Source organism: Quercus suber, unplaced genomic scaffold (genome assembly GCF_002906115.3).
Source record: "Quercus suber isolate HL8 unplaced genomic scaffold, Cork oak 2.0 scaffold_66, whole genome shotgun sequence".
NCBI classification, from domain to species: Eukaryota; Viridiplantae; Streptophyta; class Magnoliopsida; order Fagales; family Fagaceae; genus Quercus; species Quercus suber.
In genome coordinates, this window is record NW_027069531.1 from 1727147 (window position 1) to 1735673 (window position 8527).

Sequence of the window (8527 nt, forward strand, 5' to 3'; positions counted from 1 at the left end):
TTACATGACCCAATTGAGGGTGATAGTGCCAAGCCTAGTGATATGTCTGATAGAGACTGGGAGAAATTAAATAGAAAAACTAGTGTGTGTATTAGACAATGCATTGACGTTAATGTTTTTCACCATGTGTCTTAGGAAACAAATGCAGAGGCTCTTTGGGAGAAATTAAGGAGTCTTTATGAAAGAAAGATAGCTCAAAATAAAGCTTTTATTGCTAGAAAGCTTGTGAATTTGAAGCTTAAGAAGGGTAAGTCCATTGCCAAGCACCTTAGTGAGTTTCAAGACTTGCTTAAGCAGATGGCTACAATGAAGCTAGTAATAGATGATGAGTTGCAAGCTTTATTGCTTCTGAGTTCCTTACCTGCTAGTTGGGAGACTTTGGTAGTGTCACTCAGTAATTCTGCTCTGAATGGTGTGTTATAACTTGCCATGTTTAAAGATAGTTTGCTTAATGAAGAAACTAGAAGAAAGGATATGGTCAAGGATATTGCATAAGCTCTTGTCACAGAGAATAGGGGTAGAAGTAAGAGTAGAAGTTCTAAAGGGCAACGTAAATCTAAAAGTCAATCAGATTTAAAAGGAAAATTCAAGTGCTTTTACTGTGATAAAGAAGGTCACATAAAAAGAAATTGCAAGGCTTGGAAGAACAAACAGAAAGAGGATAAAAATCAGAAAAGTGTGGATGATGAGAACACTGCTACTATTATAGTGTTGGAAGATGAGGTCCTAGCCATAGGACAAGATAATTGTTGTACAGTTTCAAATCCTTATGTTGAATGGGTGATTGATTCAGATGCTTCCTACCATGTCACTCCAAGAAAGGAGTTATTCACTTCATACAAAGTTGGAAACTTTGGGAGAGTGAAGATGAGCAATGATGGTTATACGAACATTGTGGGAGTTGGTGATATACGTGTTAGGGCTAACACTAGATACACCCTGATTTTGAAGGATGTGAGACATGTTCTGGATATTCGCCTGAATTTGATTTCCACTCATGTTCTTGATAAAGAAGGTTATGGCAATTATTTTCATGATGGAAAATGGAGGCTTAGAAAACGATCATTGGTGTTTGCTAGAGGGAAAATTTGTTGTTCATTTTACAAGACACAAGTAAAGTTGTGCAAGGATGTTGTTAGTGCAGCTTAAGAGGATTCTTCGCCTAACTTGTGGCATAGGCTGCTGGCTCACATGAGTGAAAAAGGGTTACAGATTTTGGCAAAGAAGTCTCTCATTCCCTTTGCCAAAGGTACGTCACTAAATCCTTGTGACTTTTGTTTGTTTGGTAAACAACATAGAGTTTCATTTAATATACCTTCTACTAGAAAACCCAATGTATTAGATTTTGTTTATTCTGATGTATGTGGTCCCATTGATGTTGAGACTTTAGGTGGCAATAAATATTTTGTTACATTATTGATGATGCTTCATGAAAGGTGTGGGTTTATGTTTTGAAAAAAAATGACAAGGTATTTGAGTACTTCAAGAAATTCCATGCCATGATAGAAAGAGAGAAAGGGAAGTCTTTGAAGTATCTCTGTAGTGATAACGGAGGTGAATACACATCTAATGAATTCAAGAGTTACTACTCCGAGAAAGGCATTAGACATGAGAAGAAAATTCCTGGTACCCCATAGCAAAATAGTGTGGCAAAAAGGATGAACCACACTATTGTTGAGAAGATCAAATGTATGTTGAGAATGGCTAATCTGCCTAAGTCATTCTGGGGTGAAACTATTGTGACTGCATGCTACCTAATTAATAGATCTCCACTAGTTCCTTTGGATTTTGACATTCCAAAAAAAGTATGGACAGGGAAAGATGTTTCTTACTCTCACTTGAAGGCACCTTGTATATTTATTGGATTTGGAGATGCAAAATTTGGCTACAAGTTATGGGATCCAAAAGAAAAGAAGATGATCAGAAGTCGAGATGTAGTTTTTCATGAGAATGAAAACTTGGCAGATTTTGAGAAAACTGAGAAGCCTAAAACTACAATTGAAGGTGGTCCTAATCTTACACCTACCTCTTGTTCCTTAGATAATGCCACAAATAGGGAAGAGGTACAAGATCAGAATTATGGTGATGAACAAATTGAATTTGATGCTGATGAGCCAACAGGTGTTGATGGTGATGATGTGACAGATACAGATGGTGTTGAGCAGGGGGAGCAACCTCCTCCACTAGAGATGGTAGAACCTTAGGTGAGAAGGTCTACTAGAGAGCGTCGTTCGTTGATTAGATACCCCACTTCTGAGTACACTATGATTACTAAAGAGGGGGAGCTAGAAAGTTTTCAGGAAGTACAGTCTCATAAGAATAAGCAAAGCTGATTGAAGGCTACGCATGAAGAGATGAATTCTTTGAACAAGAATAAGACTTATGACTTGGTGGAACTTCCTAAAGGCAAGAAGGTATTGAAAAACAAATGGGTGTTCAAGCTAAAGAAAGATGGAGACAAGTTAGTGAAGTATAAAGCTCAACTGTTGGTCAAGGGTTTCAATCCGAAACAAGAGATTGACTTTGATAAGATATTCTCTCCAGTAGTCAAGATGAGTTCCATTCGGGTAGGTCTACGATTAATAGCTAGCTTGGATCTTGAGCTTAAGCAACTTGATGTGAAGACAGCTTTTTTTCATGGTGATTTGAAAGAAGAAATTTACATGGATCAGCCAGAGGGATTCAAAGTGAAAGGAAAAGAACACATGGTTTGCAAGTTAAAAAAGAGTTTGTATGACTTGAAGCAAGCTCCAAGACAGTGGTACAAGAAGTTTGACTCATTCATGGTGGGTCATGGGTACACAAGGACAAATGCAGATCATTGTGTGTATGTCAGAAAATTTCCCAATGGTAAATTTGTTATTCTTCTACTATATGTAGATGATATGTTGATAGTAGGACAAGATGCAGGTGTGATTGGAAATTTAAAGAAGGACTTGTTCAAGTCATTTGATATGAAATACTTGGGTCCTGCAAGGCAAATTTTGGGTATACAGATTCTGCGTGACAGGAAAGCTAAGAAGCTATGGTTATCACAAGAGAAGTATATTGAGCGGGTTTTTGAAAGGTTCAATATGAAGTATACCAAGCTAGTCAGTACACCTCTTGGTGCTCATTTCAAGCTAAGAAAGAAATCTTGTTCTTCATCCAAGAAAAAAAAAGGACATAGCATCAACTATTTATTCCTCAGCAGTTGGGAGTTTGATGTATGCTATGGTTTGCACATGACCAGTTATTGCTCATGCATTTGGTGTTGTTAGCAAGTTCATGGTTATTCCTAGTAAAGATCATTGGGAAGCAGTGAAGTGGATTTTCAAGTATTTGAGGGGTAGTTCTAAATTGTGCTTGACTTTTGGAGATTCTAAACTAGTTTTAGAAGGTTATGTAGATGCAAATTGGGCAGGTGACCTTGATGGTAGAAAATCTACATTAGGGTATTTATTTACTTTTGCAGGGGGAGCTATATCTTAGCAGTCAAGATTGCAGAAGTGTGTTGCCTTATCTACAACTAAAGCTGAGTACATTGCAACTAATAAAGCAGGTAAAGAGATGCTTTGTTTGAAATGGTTTCTCCAAGAATTGGGTTTAAAGTAAGATGGGTATGTAGTTAATTGTGATAGTTAGAGTGCAATAGACTTAAGCAAGAATTTTATGTAGCATTCATGCTTGAAGCACATTGAGGTGAGATACCATTGGTTGGGACTAGTTGTTCAACTACAGTCATTTGAATTAGAAAAGATTCACACAAATAAAAATCCAATTGACATGTTGACTAAGGTTGTGTCTAGAGAGAAGCTAAAGCTTTGTGTCGGGTTGGTCAACATGAATTTTGATTGAAGACTTGGGTTGAAAATCTCCTTCCTTAGTGTGCTGGAGGGGGAGATTGTTGGGTGCACATAACACCCTTTGGATTCCAGCACACATTTGTCAAAGCTCATTTATGAGCTTGTTCCAAAAGTCTTCAAGGCTAGCTCTTTCATTTATTGAGAAATGACCAAAGCATGGGAGAGGTCTAACTTCTCTTAATGAGAAGTGATGCAAGGCATGTGGGACACACCGAAGGAAAAGAAAAGAAGAAAAAAAGAAACTAAGGCCATTCGGCCTTGTGGAGATTTGAAGCAAACAGAGAGTCATTCGGCCATTTTGTGTGAGTTCCAAAGTGAGCAAGAAACACAGAAAAGAGAGAGTTTCAACTTGAGAGGTGCAATCCGAAAAGATAGAGAGAAACACAGTGAGAGTGTGAGAGAGTGAAAAAGAAAAAGGAGATATTTTTCTTTGCTCAAGTTACACACAAGGAAGATAAATTAGTAGAGTTCTCATGAAGTTTTTGAGTGCTACAACCATGAAGAGTTGGAGTATTCAAAGGAAGATTTTGCTACTGGCTTTGTGGTGAGATTGTATTTACTCTTTGAGATTTATTTGTTGTATATCAAATTTATTGTGGACTCAAGTTTAGCATAAATTTGATAGTTGTAATCTTTATTTCATAGTGGATATTTTTCGGAGCTGCCCCGTGGTTTTTGCCTCTACACTGGGGGGTTTTCCACATAAGATTTGGTGTTCTTTGTGTGGTTATGTTTATGTGGTGCTTGTAGGAATTTTTTTTTGTTTCCATAATATTGCTATTGTTTGGTAGTTATATATTTTAATTCACATATAGACATTGAGGGGATTAAGATTTTTCCCCAACAAGGCAATATAAAGCTCTTAATCGTAATAGCTAATTAAGCTATGTTCATCACGAATTAGAAACCCAGATGCAATAAATCCCAATCGACCATCAACCTTCAGAGCCAAAATTAAAATATAAAAAATTTACAAAAGATATTCAAATGAAATAAAAAAAAATTAAAAAAAATTAAAAAAAAAAAAGAAGGGAAAAAAAAGAAGAGAAATATATCAAATTTACATAACTATTTACAAAAGATATTCAAATGAAATAAAAAAAAATTAAAAAAAATTAAAAAAAAAAAAGAAGGGAAAAAAAAGAAGAGAAATATATCAAATTTACATAACATAGAGGTAAAATATAATTTCCTATATATTGCCTCCCCTTTACAAACCAAACAAATAAAAAATAGGTTCTTCTTTATGTTAATATCTTTCTTTCATTATACAAAAACATTTTCATTATTACTTTCCAAACACACGTAAAGTATTTTGTTGAAACAATTGGCCATTGCCCTTTTCTGGTAAAATAAGTAGCATTCTGCCTCATTTTTCAAACAAATTAGGGAAATGTCCCTTTTTTGAAACTCAACTTTCTCAAAATCGAGTTAAGCCCTATAGTGACGTTTTTAAGGACCTATATAACTCTATTTCTGATGAGAATGCAAAATGTCATATCTTTATCCCTTAATATTTAGTCTTTTATATTTATTTGGTGCCTAAATGTACTCATTATTCTTATATTTTGATTTAGGATGCAAATGGAGGCATAAAGTGCAAAACATAGCTAATTGGGCGATTCTAGACAGCTTTGACATTGCTTCGTAATCTGGGCATAACTCTCTCAGTGCTCCGATTGAGATGATTCAAGATGCTATGGAACTCCAAGACAAAGCTCTACAACTTTCATGTTTTGAGTTTTGAGAGATACAGGACGCATCAAGGTCTAAATCTGGCTTGAAGTTGCTGCACTTGCATTGTTGACGTTCTGGAATATTCCTTTGCTTGAAATTCTAATATACAGATCTGATGTGGTTTATTTTTGGAAGGTTACAGATCTGATGCACGAAATTTCCAGTTGAAAAACACCACTTTCCTAGTTATATTAGGACTTTGTTTTATTTTTAATATTTTTCCTTAATTAGTCAGATTTAGATGTTATTATTTAGAATATTTTTAGGAGATTTTGTAGGCTTGGGAAAGGGGGAATTAACGTGTAAAAAGGGAGGAGAAATCAGAATTACACACACACGCCTCTCTCTCCCCTCTTCTCTAATTTTCTCCTTTGAGTTTTCTGTCATGGTTCTGCGTGGCTAAAACTTTTATACTTGGTTGAAGAAAACTAAAGCCTCAAAATCAATAAAACTGTGAAATCTAATTTGTTTTTATTGTTCAATTTATGCTTTGAATATCGGATGTTCTTTTGTGCCTATTTTCATGATTGTCTCGTTTAATTACTAGGAGACCTACTAGTTTATTATTCGTTTCAATCTACTGCTAGGTTAGATATCAAATTCATAATTGTTTAATCTCTCTAACTTGTGAAGCAACCAAGATTTAATGATTTGCTGCGTCAGAAATTATTAGATCTTAGGAAGAACACTCGACTAAATTAAATGCAACCACTTGTGTTTGTGTTGTTTAGCTTCGTCGATCTCTTTAATTCTGAAGGCTGCTACTAAATTAAACCTTTAGCGTTTGTCTTGGGTTGTTTAGTAGTTAGGAATAATTAGATCGCTTGTTTTCTAATTAACTGCAACTAAGGAGAGATAGGAAAATAGTTCCAACGGTGAATATTCAAAGTGTGAATTGATATATACTTGCATCGATGATCAGTTGTAAAATTCCGATGGTGAATGTTGACTTGGACCAAGGTTTGTTCTCTTGATTGATTTTGATACTTTAATTTGAATTGTTCCTTAGTTGTTTTTCTTAAAATTGTTTTCATTAAACTCAAGCTCCCCCCCCCCTCCTTGTTCACGTAGCATAAAATTAGGCTAGATACTCTCTGTCGGAACGATCCTTACTCGCACTACTACATATATTTTTAGGAGTATAGGTTTTATTTTTGGTTGTCTATGACAACACACCAAATTTTGGCGCCGTTGCTGGGGAGTGATTCTAGTTGATTTTTTTTTTTTTTTTTTTGGTGCTTCTTGTGAACCTTATTTCGTTCTTGAAATTTGTTTTAAAAAAAAAAGTTTGATTTTTATAGTTACTGTTTTTTGCTGGGGAGTGATTCTAGTTGATTTTTTTTTTTTTTTTTTGGTGCTTCTTGTGAACCTTATTTCGTTCTTGAAATTTGTTTTAAAAAAAAAAGTTTGATTTTTATAGTTACTGTTTTAGCAGAATTCAAATTGCGGTAGAACTAGGCCTTGATAGTATAGTTTTTTGAAGGTAAACGACGTTCTGAGCAAGACCAGTTAATCCTTTGGATTACTATCCCCACCCTCTCATGGCCAAATTCCACTGTTTTCTAGGGTTTTTAGGCATTTTTGTGTTTTAGCATAGAATTTTTATTTCTTTTCATTACTCTAGATTTTTCCTAATTTGTTTTTTATGGTTTATTACTGTTTCTTTGATTGTTTATGACTATAACTCGATCTTCTAATCAATGTGATTTGCAGTACGACCCAGAAATAGAGAGAACTTTGCGCAGGTTAAGGAAGGAAGCTAGGAAAAATTTTGAAGAGCACAATCTAGCTCTTGATTTCCTGTTTGCTAGCGATTTTGATTTAGAAGAGGAGGAAGTCATGGATGGAAATCAAACTTTGAAAGAGCTTGCTGCCCCTGATTTGAATCAACAACCCTTATGCATAACATTCCCTACTTTAGATGCTACTACTACTTTTGAATTAAAATCTGGACTAATACATCTCTTGCCCACTTTTCATGGCCTTGCAGGTGAAGATCCTCACAAGCATCTAAAGGAGTTGCATGTGGTATGCACGAGTATGAAGCCCACAGGAGTGACTGAAGATCAAATTAAATTAAGAGCCTTTCCTTTTTCTTTGAAGGATTCGACTAAGGATTGGCTCTATTATCTACCCTCCGAGAGTATTAAGACATGGAACGAGATGAAGAGGTTGTTTTTGGAGAAATATTTCCCAGCTTCAAGGGTAGCCAATATTCGAAAAGAAATTTGTGGTGTAAGGTCGCACAACAGAGAGTCCCTACATGAATATTGGGAGCGTTTCAAAAAATTATGTGCAAGCTACCCCCATCATCAAATTAGTGAGTAGCTACTTATCCAATATTTCTATGAGGGCCTTCTACCCACTAATAGGAGCATGATTGATGCAGCTAGTGGAGGAGCTTTGGTGGATAAAACTCCCGAGGCCGTGAGAAACTTGATTGCAAATATGGCAACTAATTCTCAACAATTTGGCACTAGGCTTAACCCTCCATCTAAGCATGTTAATGAGGTAAATATTTCCTCCCTTTAACAACAAATTGCGAGTCTAACTTCTCTTGTTCGTCAAATGGCTGTAGGTAATATGCAAACGGTGAAGGCTTGTGGGATTTGTTCAGTAGTAGGACATTCAACCGATATGTGCCCAACTCTTCAAGAGGATCCCATTGAGCAAGTGAATACGGCATGCGATTTTTCTGGACAACCACAAAGGAAGTACGATCCTTATTCGAGCACATATAACCCGGGATGGAGGGATCACCCTAATCTTAGCTATGGGAATCCACAAGTAAATCAGCCCATGACTCAAAACCACCCAATTTGCCAGCAATATAAGCAGCCATACCCTCCAAGACAACAACAGGGCCAAACTTCTAATTATGGTATGTCTTTAGAAGATATTTTTAAGTCTCTTGCCACTAATACTTTGCAATTTCAACAGGAGAC